Source organism: Meles meles, chromosome 13, assembly GCF_922984935.1.
Source record: "Meles meles chromosome 13, mMelMel3.1 paternal haplotype, whole genome shotgun sequence".
NCBI classification, from domain to species: Eukaryota; Metazoa; Chordata; class Mammalia; order Carnivora; family Mustelidae; genus Meles; species Meles meles.
Genome location: NC_060078.1, coordinates 33,157,943 through 33,174,832, shown reverse-complemented (window position 1 = coordinate 33,174,832; position 16,890 = coordinate 33,157,943). Strand labels below are relative to the sequence as shown.

Genomic DNA, 16,890 nt, shown 5'->3' with positions numbered 1-16,890 from the left:
CCATCCCCGTGAATTCAAAGTCATTTGAATTGAGAAGACAGTCTGGGAAAACAAAATGGGCTGATGAGGAGGAGCCATACCACCTGTTGAATTGGAAGGAGAACCCTCTAACATAGAAGGTGCCCAGAGGACCTAATCTTTGTTATTCCTTTTATTTTTAGGAAACTTCCTTCTGATATAATCTGACTCATAACATTGAAGTCTGATAAATAGATTTCCCAAGCCTCTGGGTGGAAGTCCAACCCCAGCGAAGTATAACACACCTATAAAGTGTATCAGAGTTTCATGACTACCTCTGACCCAAGAGTCATTATTGTAACATCTTGTTGGTATGTGTACTTCTAAGCATTTACACTGTGTATATTCTTGAAAACATGTCATCAAAATTACAGTACAATTAATTACTTGGTAAAGGAAGTTAAATCAGTCTCATTTTGGAGCAAACAATTATACAGGATGAAGCTAAGTTTACCATGCTACAAAGTATGGTAGTTCAGTCCATCATGCTTAAACAACTTTTATACTCATGAACAAAGAAGTTGTATTGAGGTAAGGATGCCTTAATGCTTCATTGTCTTCATTGGGGGTTCCCCTATAAGCGTGCCTAAGGAGATTCAAATGCAAGTAGTTTATTTAGAAGGGCAGGGGAATGGGGAAGTAAGATAGGAAAAGAAGGCAGTCAATAAAGGGTACATTATCAAGTTGGCTACTGAGGTAATATGGGAGGGGCACCAGCAGAAAACTAGATGAATTTCCAACTACCTTTCCTAATTGGGCTGTGACTTTAATTTATTTAACAAAAGAAAAACCTAGTGTATTATTTCTTGTGCATCCAAGTTTGCTGAGTGAGATCGACACTCATTTAGTTCACCTTCTAGTTAGTATTTGTTAATATTATCTAGCTTAGAAAGAAATTGAGTTTTGCAGAGGTTGGAACCGTAGCACAGTATTTTGCACGTGGTGAGCAGTTAGTAATTTTCTACTGAATTTAGAGAGGAATCCATAATGATATATGATGATATGAATACTGGGCCCAACCCCATGAATCCAAAGTCATTAGAATTGAGAAGCTATCCTGGAAAAGATAGGGGTGGGCGTGGGAAGCCCCAGTCCATAAGAATTATTCTAGACCCTTTATGATTCTGGATAACATCTCAGGGTCACTTTACTAAGTATGTCAATCAGATTTATGGCAAAATATTCAAGTATGTGTTCTTTTTTCATTTTTATTTCAGGCATTTTTTCTTAATATTTGTTTACATTATGAAATATATCAAACATACAGAAAATTATACAACAGACACCTATATACTCACCATGTAGATTTTACTTTATTTGCTTCTTTTTTAAATTTTCCATAAAAAGCTCTAGATAAGTTCAAGCACTGCCTTTGCATCAGCCACCTGCTTGTATTCACTAACCCTTGTTTTATATTTTCCCTAAAGTCTTTCAGGCTTACCTCTTAACTCGGGCAAATGAAACCCGAAACCACCCATCAGGTGATAGCAACCGCCCAAACTGACCTCCATTTGGCTCAGAACACCCACGCTGTTTGAGCTAAACCCCTGACTCATGCTTGTGCAGATGGATGATGGAGTGACCCCTGGAATGACTGGAAATTGCCTTTACCTCCTTATATTACTAAAATCCCCACCCAAGGAGAAGCATCAGCTTCATTTCCATAACATACAATGTACGTTAGGCGTGTTTCCTTAAGGGACATGTGTGACTGTATGCCTGCCTCTACATGCCAGGACAAGGCTTCCTTATCTAAATATCTATCCAAACCCCAAACAGAAGTTACCCATTCATGCTCTCCCCAGCAGTCCTGGCTCCTTATGTGCTGCAAATAAAAGTTTTCTTTGTGCAACAGCTCAACCCAGTGCAGTTTCTGACTCACGGAGGAGTGAACTCATGTTGGTTCAGTTACAGTATGTATGTTTGTTTTTGTACTTACCTTACATGGATCTATCAATAGCCTAGCATTTTTTGTGTTTTTAAACTTAAACAACTGGCTTAATAATTTATATTGCCTTTTGAAATTTAATCTTTTAACATATATTTCAGTGATGTATCTATGTTGTTACGTTTGGTGTTAAATAGATTTCTATAGTATGAATAAATTACACAGGTTATATTCTTCTACTTGTGGATCTTATTTCCAATTTTTGCTATCATGAAAAATGCTTCAGTGCATATATGCTCAGTATTCTCCAGAGTATCTACATAGAAATGGCTTGTCTTTTCATGCAGCTTAAAATAATTTTTGCAGGATAAAAGTTTTACCTTTTAGGTTTTTTCTTTTTTTAAATAAAGATTTATTTATATATTATTTAGTTTTAAGATTTATTTATGGGGCACCTGGGTGGCTCAGTGGATTAAGCCGCTGCCTTCGGCTCAGGTCATGATCTCAGGGTCCTGGGATCGAGCCCCGCATCGGGCCCTCTGCTCTGCAGGGAGCCTGCTTCCTCCTCTCTCTCTGCCTGCCTCTCTGCTTACTTGTGACCTCTCTCTCTGTCAAATAAATAAATAAATAAAATCTTTAAAAAAAAAAAAGATTTATTTATTTTGGGGGCGCCTGGGTGGCTCAGTAGGTTAAAGCCTCTGCCTTCGGCTCGGGTCATGATCTCAGTGTCCTGGGATCGAGCCCCCGTTGGGCTCTCTGCTCAGCGGGGAGCCTGCTTCCTCCTCTCTGTCTCTCTGCCTACTTGTGATCTGTATCTGTCAAATAAATAAATAAAATCTTTAAAAAATTATTTATTTTGAAAGAGAGAACGTGTACATGCACATGCACATGAGTAGGGGGAGGGGCAGAGGGAGAGGGAGAGAAAGAATCTCAAGCAGACTCCCCACTGAGCTTGGAGCCTGATGTGGGGCTTAATCTCATGACCCTGAGATCATGACCTGAGTTGAGATCAAGAGTTGGATGCTCAGCCAACAGAGCCATCCATGTGCCCCAACCTTTTATGTCTTTAACCCAGTTGGAATTTATTTTTGTGCATGTGGTGAGGTAGGATCTAATTTTATATTTTCCATATGGAAAATATGAAAATTTCCCATTTTTTCACATTAAACTGATGCATTTCAGATCTCTATCTCTCTAACAGATAAAGACTAAAAACAAAACAAAAACAAAACACTTGTAAACACAATGCCATTGTCACACCTAACAAATTAATAATAATTCCTTAATATTATTTTATCTCTCATTAATGTTCACATTTTCCCAAATATCTTTGGGATATTCAAATCAGGATTCAAACAAGGTCAACACACAGTATTTGGTTAACACATCTCTTAAATCTTTAGTTTATTAGAGTTTCTCCTCTACCAATTTTTTATGCCGTTCATTCATTCATTTTGATTCTATTTATTTATTTTAAAGAGAGACAGAGAGAACATGAGCAAGGAGAGGGAGAGGGGGAGAGAGAGAATCTCAAGCAGACTCCCTGATGACCAGCGAGCCCCACTCAGGGCTTGATCCCGTGACCCTGAGATCATGACCCGAGCCAAAACCTAGAGTTGGATGCTTAACGGAGTGAGCTATCCTGGATCCCCCATGGCCTTTATTTATTTAAGAAGCAGAATCATTTGTGAAATCTTAATTTGGTTGATTGCATCCTTATGGTATTGTTTAACATAGTTACCTACTCCCCACATTTCCTATAAACTAGTAATTTAATCTAGATGCTTGATTAGATTTCAGACTTGCAGGAATATTTTGTAGTTGGTTCAGTGAAACTCCTATTTCATTAAATCACAAGGAACTAATCTCTGGTCATCTAAATTTTTTTTAGTAGATTTTACTGTTTGAAACTGTTAGATTTACAGAAAAACTGATCAGATAGTATGTACAGAGTTCCTGTATTTACCCTACCTCCATTCTCCCAGCTTCTCCAATTACTAACATTTTTCATTAATTTAGTATATCTGTTGTAGTTAATGAACAAATATTGGTACCTTGTTAATAACTGAAGTTCATAGTTTATTCAGATTTCCTTAGGTTTTTTTGTTTGTTTGTTTATCTAATGTCCTTTTTCTCTTCCAGGACCCTAAACAAGATATCAAGACTATCTCACTTTCGACAATGCTGATTTTGACCAGTGGGTTCAACAGTTTTCAGGTAGGTACCAGGTTTTCAGGTAGATCAGTTATAAAAGTCTCCATTCTTTCTCTTAATGGTTTTACTATCTATTTATAATCATTGCCTAGGTACATTATTTTATTAGGAGTAGCAAAACTGTGATTTTTAAAATTCTATGATTTGGGGGATGCCTGGGTGATTCAGTCGGTTAACTGTGTGCCTCCGGCTCAGGTCATGATCCCAGAGTCCTGGGAATGAATCCCGTGTTGCGGGGGGCGGAGGGGGGTGGTCTTTGCTCAGTAGGGAGCCTGCTTCTCCCTCTGTCTTCTGCTTCCCCTGCTTGTGCTTGCTCTCCCTCCCTCTCTCTGACAAATAAATAAATAAAATCTTAAAAAAATTAAAAAACAGGGTGCCTAGGTGGCTCAGTTGATTGAGCAATAGCCTTCGGCTCGGGTCATGATCCTGGAGTCCTGGGATTGGGTCCCACGTGGGGCTCCCTACTCGGCAGGGGGTCTGCTTCTCCCTCTGACCTTCCTTCTCTCATCCTCTCATGCTCTCTTGCTCTTATTCTCTCTCAAATAAATAAATAAATAAATAAAATCTTAAAAAACAAAACAAATAAATAAATAAAATTCTATGATTTCTTCTGCAATAATTGCCTAGAATTCTCCTACCAAGGAGAACTTTGCCTTTTCATCCATTTGGTTACCTTTGAAATACTGTACAATTTATCTTGCATAGATTTTAATGGTCCTAAACATTAATGATTCTAAAATAACCATGGGATATGTCAGAAATTTCAGTTACTTTTAATTTTTAAATTATTTGCACAAAAGTACAAAGAAAATATTTTATATTGCTAAATAAAAACTGTGGGTTTCATCTTCCTGAAAGTAATTTCTGCCATTTATGCAGACTGCACAAAAATATGTTGAAAGGCTAATTAAAATGCTTAAAAATAAAACTATTATAGCATACTTGTTTTGAGCCAAAAAATTTCAGGTACTTAACTGGCATTAACAATTAGTTCTCATAGTTTTTTTGAAACTTTGTTATAATAAATACTATTCCTAATTAATTTGCATGTTGTAATAACAAATAACATGATAGTTTATAGCTGAGGAACTGAGACTCAGAGAGTTAAAGGAAGTGGCCTGAGGGAGTAAATAATTTAGATCTACAGACCTATTAAAGAGAATTAGCAATGAAAACACAAGAGGATGTGACTCCTTCTATAAAGTTACAGCATGTTAGTTATTTCCCTTCTCCCAAATAAAATCTATTTGTACAGAGGAAACTAATTTTATTTTTTTTTCTTAGAGAGGGAGAGGTGGGGGAGGGGCAGAGGGAGAGGGAGAGAGGAATCTCAAGCATATTCCATGCCCAGCACAGAACCTGATTTCACAACCCTGAGATCATGACCTGAGCTGAGATCAAGAGTTGGGTGCTTAGCCAACTGAGCCACTCAGATGCCCTAAACTTAATTTTCTGATAGTAAAAAAATTACATAGTATTAGCACTATAGAAAAAGAATAAATACCTAATAATCAGTCAAAACTTGTTTCCAATAAAACACAATGGCCTATTGGGTTCTAATCAACAAAATAATCTCCATGATTCACTATTTTGCTCACAAATATCAACACAATTGTTTAGAAATTAAGAGGGCGTGATCCAAAGTTTTAGACATGTAAGGGGTTGTTGGCTAGTTCTTGAAGGAACTTTGCACATTGTGCACCCCTAAACATATTATCAGAATGTATGTTCCTAAAATTTGATAAGTACTCCATCGAATATGCTAGACTTACCTATGTCAATGACCGGGAAGCTGACAGCTGAAGGTGAGAGAAACGCAGAATGGATAGTGAAGGAGGGAAATTATGAATATCCATTGTGACCAGAGACTAACTTTGTGGCAGAGATGGGAGACCATAGCTTATCCCATTAATCTTCCTCTTCTGAGCTTCCCCTTAGGAAAAATGGCAACAGGAACCACGGCAAATCTGCTTCCTGAACATATATGGAGAGATGGATCAGGACAGGACAAGAAGTGGACTGTGGTAGTCATGGGGGTGCCCCATTCTGATCTCCTTTCTAGAGATACTGTAGATTGACAGCGGACACACTCTCAGCTCTAAATCATTAGTGCCAGGCCTTGCTTCCCCTAAGCTTCTCCCAGTCAGTGACAGCACAGCAGGGTAGAAGAACCAGTCTATTGTTGCCTGAAGCAGGATTCCTATAATTTCAGCTTTAGTTCAGGGACTTCCCATTAGCCTGGGTAAGATTTTCTTAGAACTGCTCTACAGTCTGAGGCCCTTTTTACTTAATCCTTCCTTTCCTCTTTCCTGTCATAGGTGTTAGACTTGTATCACTCTCCCTGTCTACTCCTACTCCCTTACCCCTTGTCTTTCATAAGCACTCCCTCCTGTAAATCCCTTGAACATCTGATCTTGGTGTCTGCTTCTCCATAGATTCAAATTGATAAACTTATACAAGAATTTCGCCCATTAGATTAAATGCACAACTGTTTATAGCAAGTACAAATAGCTTATTAAAAAACTATATAGCTCAATAGGATGGCTTACAATTAGAATACATACTTTAATTTGAAAATTAATATTAATGCACATTCACATATAAACTATTGAATGGTTTTAGGTCTTAGTGAGCAATCGGAGTCTCTTTGTGTTTTTGGTCTTAGAAGTTACATCTATCCATTATGTAAGTGCTATTCTTTCATTTGGGGATACTGTGATTATGTACAGCAGAACTTTCCTTCTAAAATTTATGAATTTTATGATAAAATCTACTCATAATTCAAAATCTACTTTTCCATTTGTTTTTAGCTCTTAATGGTGTTTGTGAGATATTAAGGACCTGTGTTTCTATATGCTATTTAGTAAAGCATATTGGCAGAAGTAGAAACATAAAGTAAAAAAACTAAAGAACTAAAAGAACTATAGTTCATTGTTTATTAATATCTTTCTTCATACTAGCAGCAATGCTATAACTTTGCTGTGCTTTATTTTTAGTGCAAAACTAAAATAAATGGAAACAATGAAACTAGGCATCCCCAAAGCCAGCTGATCCTGGAACAAATTTACCTACCCTGTGTTTCACATACCATTCTATACCATGCTGAGAAAGCTGTGGATTCCTTGAGTATTTTTGTCTTGATTTCCTAAAAGAAAAACTAAAATTGTAGTCATTTGGCTTTGGCTATGATGTCCATCATAGTGATGTCCATCAAGAACAATAAAAGGGGATGGGGGGCCTGGGTGGCTCAGTGGGTTAAGCCGCTGCCTTCGGCTCAGGTCATGATCTCAGGGTCCTGGGACTGAGTACCGCATCAGGCTCTCTGCTCAGCAGCGAGTCTGCTTCCCTCTCTCTCTCTCTGCCTGCCTCTCTGTCTACTTGTGATCTCCCTCTGTCAAATAAAGAAATAAAATCTTAAAAAAAAAAGAACAATAAAAGGAAGTTTGATTGGGGGGGGGAAGTGTCATTATACTTTTTTGGCTTAACTTTATATAGCCTCGTACCTTAGAAGATATCCAGCACTTAAGGAACACCTGGGAGGCTCTGTCAGTTAAGCTTCTGACTTTGGCTCAGGTCATGATCCCAGGGTCCTGGGATAGAGCCCCACGTTGAGCCCCACATCAGGCTCCATGCTCAGCAGCAAGTCTGCTTCTCCCTCTGCCCCTCCCCCCACTTATGCACATGCACGAGCTCTCTCAAATAAATAAATACAATCTTTAAAAAAAAAGAAGCTATCAGCATATAATAAAAAAAGTTATGTTGTTGACAATCAGTGTCAAATATCAAAAGGATGCTGAAATTTGAAATATCAAAAATGATACCTTTGTATGTAATAAAATAAAGCTCCATTTTCTCCAGAGTGATTATGAACTGTGATTCCAAGTTTACAGAAAAATAAATGTAATAAAACTATAAATATTAGGTCTTATTAATTTTAAATGTTTTAAGGGATTAAAAATTAGGGACTTACCAGAGATAATATTGCTTGGGGTTTGTGTGCAGTGTTTTCTATTATCTAATGAATGTATTTAAGGCAAATACTTGCAAAGGACCTGTATATATTCCATTAATATTTACCAATTTCCCATAATGTTCCAGGCACTATTCTAGGTTTTAGAACATTTGGAGATCCTTAAAAGGGGAGATAACTCCCTGTTTGGCCTTAGAGACACTTTTAGCTCAGTTATTCTTAGAAAGTGGCAGCCTAGGGGCACCTAGGTGGCTCAGCTGGTTAAGTGTCTGCCTTTGGTTCGGGTCATGATCCCAGGTCCTGGGATCCCACATTGGGATTCCTGCTCAGGGTGGGAGCCTGCTTCTCCCACTCTCTGCAGCTCCCTCTGCTTGTTCTCTCTCTGTCAAATAATAAATAAAATCTTAAAAAAAAAAAAAAAGTGGCGGTCTACCAATTTTGCCTTTTTTTTTTTTAAAGATTTTATTTATTTACTTGACAGATATGAGATCTCAAGTAGGGAGAGAGGCAGGCAGAGAGAGAGAGAGGAGGAAGCAGGCTCCCCGCCAAGCAGAGAGCCCGATGCGGGGCTCGATCCCAGAACTCTGGGATCATGACCTGAGCGAAAGGCAGAGGCTTTAACCCACTGAGCCACCCAGGCGCCCCCCAATTTTGCCTTTTGATTGAGAATTTTATGTTATTAAATCCTGGAATATGTTGTTTCTTTCAGTTTTCTTTCCACACTACTGTGCAAATTATGTCTAATAAATAATAATTTAGACACCAATCTGCTGAGTGCTTTTACCATATCTGAAGAAATTCTACAGAGAAGAGAGAAAATAGGAGGAAATTATCAAACAAATAAATCAAGAAGTTTTCTTAGAGCCAAAGGACAGAAAGTCCTCTGATAAAGGACCTACTGAATGGCCAACAAATTAAATTTTTAAAAGGTCCAAAAGGAGTGCCTGGGTGGCTCAGTCAGTTGAGTGTCTAACTTAATTTTGGCTCAGGTCATGATCTCAGGGTCGTGAGATTGAGCCCCACATCAGATCTGCACTCAGCATGGAGTTTGCTTGAAATTCTCTCTTTCCCTCCTCCTCTGCCCCTCCCACTACTCATGCCCTCTCTCTCTCAAATAAGTAAAATTTTTTAAAAGAGATTTTATTTTTAAGTAATCTCTACACCAAACATGGAGTTTGAATTCACAACCTTGAGATTAAGACTCCCATGCTCCACTGATTGAGCCAGCCAGGCACCCTGGAAAATTATTTCTACTCTAGAGTTTTATACCTAGTCATACTATCAATTAAGCATACAGCTGGACTAAAGACAATTTCAGACATATAAAATCCCAGAAACTTTGCATTCTTTCTTAGGAGCCTGCCACCAAAAGGGAAGAATAAACTAAGAAAAAGAAACACTATTGAAAAGAGGGAGTGGGGCACCTGGGTGGCTCGGTGGGTTAAAGCCTCTGCCTTCGGCTCGGGTCATGATCCCAGGGTCCTGGGATCGAGCCCCACATCAGGCTCTCTGCTCAGCAGGGAGCCTGCTTCTTCCTCTCTCTCTCTGCCTGCCTCTCTGCCTACTTGTGCTGTCTGTCAAATAAATAAATAAAATCTTTAAAAAAAAAGAAAAGAGGGAGAAAAACAAGAAAGACAATGGGTCTAGGTACTAGTGGATCTATCATAGGAGAAAGGTGAAGCCAATACTCAAATTGATAATGAAGGCAGGTTCATAGCTGACAGCTATATAGGAAGACAAGAAAACAAATGATAGAGATTGGGGGGTTCCAAGAAGCATAAAAATTGGAAATAATAGTTTTTATGATCAGTTTGAACATTTTAAGGAAAAATATATTCATTCATAATATTTTAGTGATCACCGTCAGCCACAAACACTATTCTCATTGAGCTTTCATTGTAGCTTAGGGTGTAAGGTAATAAACCTAAAAAATAAATTCTGTATTAGAAGGCAATAGTATCTACAAAAAAAGAAAAAGTAAAGCTGGGTAAGGAGGATTAAAATTGCCATAGGTGGTGGGAGGGGAGGGTGTGTATTACAATTTAAAATAGGATATAGAAGGGGTGCCTGGGTGGCTCAGTGGGTTAAGCCTCTGCCTTCGGCTCAGGTCATGATCTCAGGGTCCTAGGATCGAGCTCCGCATTAGGTTCTCTGCTCAGCGGGGAGCCTGCTTCCCTTCTTCTCTCTCTCTCTGCCTGCCTCTCTGCCTACTTGTGATCTCTGTCTGTCAAATAAATAAATAAATAAAATCTTTTAAAAAAATTTTAAAAAAAATAGGATAGAGAGAATAGACTTCACTGTAAAGTGACATTTCAGCCAAGACCTGAATGGAATTAGGAAATTAGTCATATGGCTATTTGGCAAAAGAACTTTCCAGGCAAAGAGAACTGCCAGAGGGGGTGGAGAAATGTGAGAGGGGTGGATGCTGGAGTAGCAGTAGGAAATGAGGTCAGAGAGGTAGAATATGAGAGGTGAAAGATATGTCATGTAGGGCCTTATAGATCACTGTAATAACTGATGTTTCTTCCAGGGAAATTGAAATCCATTGTAGGAGTGGAATGGCTTATGTTTTAAAGAGATTACTCTGGTTGCCTGTTTGAGAAAATACTCGGCAGATAAGGGTGGAAACAGGGAGATAATGAGACAAATGGATTGCCTAAGGAGGCAATTATTCCAGTAATTTGGGCAAGAAATGTTGGTAGCACAAACTATAGTGGTCCATCTGTTGAAGGGTTGAAAGAAGAGTTCGTGACAGTGTTGCAGGATTTTTTCTATGTCCAGTGGCCATGGTTCTTGGCCATGCTGCTTGGAAGAATGAAGAGGTAGACCAGACAGAGTGGTGGGCAGCAAAGCAAGGTTTATTGAGCTATAGTACAAACCTCCCAAAGAAGGAAGGGACCTGAAGGGGTTGCCCCCAGAGTTTCTAAGGGCTTATAAAGGTTTGTTGACAGACTGTTTTAATCTGATTAACGCTCCCTGTGCCTGTCATCCAGTCAGATTTCCATCCCCTATCTGTCACATGTCCCCTATCTGTCACATGGGTGGAGGGCTCCTTCCAGGGTTGTGTAAAATCTTTTAAGGGTGGTTTCCTCTTGGGGGGGGCAGTGGAGGGGGCGGTGAGGGATGTTGCTTATCCCTGCTCCCTACCTTCCAATTATCCTTCTTCAACACTCACATAAAAAACTAAGCAAAGTTAAGAAATGAGCCAAGTGGGGCGCCTGGGTGGCTCAGTGGGTTAATAAAATCTTAAAAAAAAAAAAAAAAAAAAAAAAAAGAAATGAGCCAAGTATTGACTATGGGAAAAACAGCAATGGTATAAAAAAGGAACGAGAATTATAGTAGTCCTCATGACTCAGTTGTGAACAATGTTTCTGTAGTCATAATCACCTAAACCCAAAATGTTAATTTAACCAACTATTACCATATGGTTATACTGGAAAGGTATGTGGTAAGAGTAAGGCTAGTTTCCCTAACAATGAGTCCCTACACATCACTTAAAAAAGAAAGAAAGAAAGAAAGAAAGAAAGAAAGAAAGAAAGAAAGAAAACAACCCAATAGGAAAATGTATGAAGGCTAAAAACAGTTCAAAGGGGGGGGAAAAAGGACAGCTGGGTCTTAAACTTATAAAAAGTTCAACTTCCCTCAAATAAAAGTAAGGAAAATTAAAACTACACTGAGGTATTACGTTTCACCTAATTAGACTGGAAAAGATCCAGAAGTTTGATTAACACTCTGTGCATGAGGGAATACGGGTAAATAGGCATTCTCAGACATTCTCAATGGGCATATAAATTGGTATAGCAATTTGGAAAAAGCTATCAAAGTCACAAAACGTAGACATCCTTTTGGGTTGGACATGGATGTAGGACACCTTGGTATCCCCTTTCTGGGAAGTTCTTGCTGTCCCAGCTGCTAGAAGTTCTGCAGTAGATAATCTTCCATTGGCAGTCCCTTCAAGTTCTGCCTCACCAGCAGAGTTGCCTCAGCCAACGTCAAGCCTTTAAGGAGCAGCCCACATCCAGTGTCTGATGGAGGAGAGGTATAAAGGCCAAGCTATCGCCACCCAGTGCAAGTTGATTCTGATGTCATCAGCTCCACAGTTTCCTTATAGGGTGCCTGAAGCTGTTTCAGGTGCTTCAAAGCTCAACTTCCTCTGCCTGATCCCTCTTTCCCCTTCTTCCTTCCACAGGTCTTAAACCCAAGATTACTCCCCAGTAAACATCCTGCATTCTGAACTTCTGTCCCAGAGTCTGCTTACCAGAGAACCTAACTTGTAAAACTTTAGACCCATAACTCCATTGGTAGGAATTTATTCCACAAATTACTCACACCAAGTCAAAAATGTATATTCAAAGTTATTCATAGCAGATTATTTGAAAGAGCAAAAACTGGAAACACTCTGAATATCTGATTAAATAAATCAGGTGACTGATTAAATAAAGATGTATCTATATTGTGGAATATGTATATGTTGTAATATGTAATAAAGGGAGAAAGCCCTTTATTTAATGATGCAAAAAGATCTTCAAAACATGTGTGTTTATATGTGTGTATTTGTATATGCAAGAAGGATGCATAAAAACTAGTATCATTCATTGCCTATGAGTAGATTTGGGTGTCTCAGGGACAGAGGTAGAAGGGAGATTTTTCATAATGCACACCTTTGTACTTTTTGCCTTTAAACCATGTGAATGGGTTACATAAGGATTAGAAAAAACTTTCACTAGTTGAATTGTTTGTCTTAAAACTACATATAGAAAACTACATATGCACAGCTTTGAGAAAATAAAAATTAAATTTAAAAATACCTGTTACATAAGAAATAAAGGAACAAATTGTGCAGACTCATTTCCATTTTAGAAAAAAAATGTCTACATATACAGATACACACATGGATATAAGCATGCAAAAGGGTCCAGGAGGAATAAAAAATGTAAAAGTAGTTGTTATTCTCAATTGTTTGAAATTAAGGGAATGTATATCTTTGTATCTAAAAAATAATTCTTTAAAAATTATGAGACAAACTAAAACTAAAAAATGGGGGAAAAAACCCTGCTTACTAATTATTTTGGAGGAAACTTTAGATGATGCTTTTAGGAGGTTGAAAAACTAGTAATTTGAGGAAAATGAAACAAATGTACTGCCTCTGCTTTGTCTTGCTTGTTTAACCTTGATTCAATGGAATAATTGGCTGAATTAGTCCATTTCTTAAAACACCTAGAATAAAATTTCAGCTGTAAATATCAAAATTCCTACAACTGGGATTAGGAAATCTTTTGTCCTTTTATAAATTCAGCTGCTTTTCTTCTTACTGCTTGTATATAATCAACTAAAATTATAAAATATAACTACTATTTGACTGTGATAATGATAGTAGAAATAAAAGGACCAAAAATAGTGAAAAGATTCATGAATGTTCTAGTCCATTTTGGAACAAAGTCTAAGAGAGAGAGAGAGAGAGAGAGAGAGAGAGAGATCGGAGGATCCTTAACTGCTTTCTTTTTAAAAACAATTTAAACATGGGGGGGCCTAGGTGACTCAGTCAGTTAAGTGTCCTGACTTTTGGTTTCAGCTCAGGTCATGATTGCAGGGTCTTGGATTGAGCCTGGGTGTGGAGCTCTGTACTCAGCGTGGAGCCTGCTGGAGATTTTCTCCCTCTCCCCCTGCCCCTTTCTTTGTATTTATCACGGGCATTCTCTTTTTAGGAACACTCTAAATAAATAAATAAATAAATAAAACCCTAAACTAAAAAAAAAAAAAAAAAAATTTAAACATAAAGAAAAATTCCAAGAATAGGACAAAGAACGCCTGAATACAGTTTCTTTAAATTCACCGATTTTTAATGTTTTACTGCATTTGCTTTATCATTTTCTTTCTAGGTATTTGGCTTTATTTTTTCCAAACCAATTGAGAATAGATGCATACATTATGCCCCCTTAACTCTTCATACATTAGTATATATTTACTAAGAAAAACGGTACTCTTTTATGTAATTATCGCAGTTGTGAAATATGGAAGCTACTTAAATCTACGGTCTATATTCCATTTTTTTTTTCAAAGATTTTATTTATTTGACACAGAAAGAGTTCACAAGTAGACAGAGAGGCAGGCAGAAAGAGGGGGGAAGCAGGCTCCCTGCTGAGCAGAAAGCCCAATGCAGGGCTTGATCCCAGGACCCTGAGATCATGATCTGAGTCAAAGGCAGAGGCTTAACCTACTGAGCCACCCGGGCGCCCCCATATTCCAATTTTGTCAATTGTTACAATAAATCTTTTCTAGTATTTCCCTGTAACTGCTACAAGTTCTAGTTTAGGATCATGTATTAACTTTGTAGTCAAGTTTTTATTCCCTTTCAGCATGGAACAGTTCCTCAGGCTTTTTTTTTTTCCCCCTTACATGGTGGTTATTTCAGAGAATGTTCCCACGTATGGGTTTGGTTGACGTTTCCTCATGATTAGATTCAAGTGATAAATCCTTCTCAGGGTATCACGTCAGGAGGCACATGATCACTGATGAAAGTGTGTTGCCTAGTTTCTCTACTGTATTTTTCCCTCCCAGAGAATACACAATATGTGGGGAGATACTGTGAAAACAAAAATAAGTTGCTTCTCTTCAAGTTTTCCCCCTGGATTTAGAATCCATTGATGCTAAATTGATTCTCCAAACCATTCACTTCTGATAGGTGCAGTGACAAATTTCCAACTCCACCACTCTCTCTGTATTTACCATGGACATTCTCTTTTTAGAGACATTTCTTTCTCTCTCTCTCTCTTTTTAAAGATTCTATTTATTTATTTGACAGAGACCACAAGTAGGCAGAGAGGCAGGCAGAGAGAGAGGGGGAAGCAGGCTCCCCGCCGAGCAGAGAGCCTGATGCGGGGCTAGATCCCAGGACCCTGGGATCACGACCGGAGCTGAAGGCAGAGGCCCCAACCCACTGAGCCACCTAGGCGCCCTGAGACATTTCTCTTTTTAGAGACATTTTCCCTCTTTCCCCCACTTATCTCTTTCTCATTAGTATAGACTCATGGATTTGTTTTTTATTCGATGGATCATAATTTATCATTGTTCTTATTTTGATACTCAAGTTATCCCAGATTTGGCCAAGGAAAGGCCCTTTAAGCTGACTCTTGTTGACATGCCCCCACTTTATTTTTTGAGTGTTCCTTATTTCTGGTTTCCTCAATTTTTAAGAAGATTTTATTTATTTATTTGAGAGAGAGAGAGTGAGGGAGAAAGAGAGAGAGAGAGAGGGAGCAAGCACAAGTTGGAGGAGGGGCAGAGGGAGAGGGAGGAGCAGACTCCCCACCGAGCAGGGAGCCCGATGTGGGACTCAATCTGAGGACCTTAGGATCATGAAATGAGCCAAAGGAGGACACTTAACCAACTGAGCCCCTCGGGTGCCCCTGGATTCCTCATTTCTTGTACCTTCCTGCCCTAACCCTGAAATCAGCTGTTTCTCTAAGAAGCCCTGGTTACTTTTCATGGGGACAGGTATTTAAAAATTAAGATCTGAGCAGGGAACCTTTAATTTTGAAGTTAGTTTTGATCATAAACCAAAAGGAACACATATAGATTTGTACAAATCATCATATTTATGGCTGATTTAGCTATTTCCTTTTTTTCCCTTTGTGGTAAGAAAAAGAAGAAACTTCAGCTTGTTTTTTGGATTTTTCTTATTTACTTGAATTTAATTAATTCTGGCTGCAATTATTAGCAAAGAATACTCACTATAACAGCAACTATAGACCTAAGTCTCTAGATAGCTATTGGAATATAATGTAGCATCAGAATAAATTTGTGATGGAAGACTGCATAGGGTTTGAAATACTATAACATAATCTGTGAAACCCTGAAGAGAAGTGTAATGAAACATGGGATATCTCACTGAATTCATTTTAAAGAAATTGTATCAAAGCTCTATAAAATAACACTTTCTGCAGTCAGATGCTTGTTGCAAAAGATGTTTTGCTTTTTACAGTGGTGTGATGTGTGGAAAGCTGCTGTGGTAATATCTCACATTATTATTTTTATGCGATAAAGGCAAATGAACTATAAAATGTTTGAAATAAGTACATCAACTTCTATTTTAACTGAAATTAAATACGTACTGTCTTGATAACACAGATCTTTCAACAATGACATACTTTTGAAATACTGAAGATGAAATAAAGAGATCATATTTTATGTGTAATAGCACTAGGGGTGAAGACCAAATTCATTTGTTTGATGCATGTATTTCTCATTGCATGGGAACCACCTTTGTCACTTTTTAAAAATCCAAATTCCTAGGGCACCTGGGTGGTTCAGTGGGTTAAGCTTCTGCCTTCAGCTCAGGTCATGGTCTAAGGGTCTTGGGATCAAGTCGCGCATCAGGCTCCCCACTCAGTGGGGAGCCTGCTTCTCTCTCTCTCTGCCTGCCTCTCTGCCTACTTGCGATCTCGGTCTCCCTGTCAAATAAATACATAAAATCTTTTAAAAATAAATAAATAAATAAATAAATAAATAAATAAATATTCCTGAGCCCCACCCTGATCCACTTCAGTATTATCTCGTGATCCAGGAATCTGTATTTTAAAAATCTCCCCAGATAATTCTGAGACATTTGATCATTAAGCTGATTTGGGAACTATTGGACATGGCAAAAAAATACATTTATACCAGGATGTAAGTCTCATTATAAAAATAAGCTGCCCAAGGGCAGGAACGGTGCTTACAAATTTTTGTAAGCCCAGCACCTATTATGAGCCCCGGATATAGTAGGCATTTGATATATACTTATGAAAAGAATTTTGACTTC

General features: G+C 38.2%; 1 long non-coding RNA gene across 1 annotated transcript; it reads left to right on the top strand.

Annotated features, from left to right (window-relative positions):
• Nucleotides 1-450: 450 nt before the first annotated feature.
• On the top strand, nucleotides 451-12,473 carry LOC123955014. The gene is made up of 4 exons (XR_006821208.1): nucleotides 451-549; nucleotides 1,446-1,931; nucleotides 4,049-4,123; nucleotides 12,280-12,473. It is a non-coding gene; the product is annotated as an uncharacterized LOC123955014 (long non-coding RNA).
• Nucleotides 12,474-16,890: the final 4,417 nt, after the last annotated feature.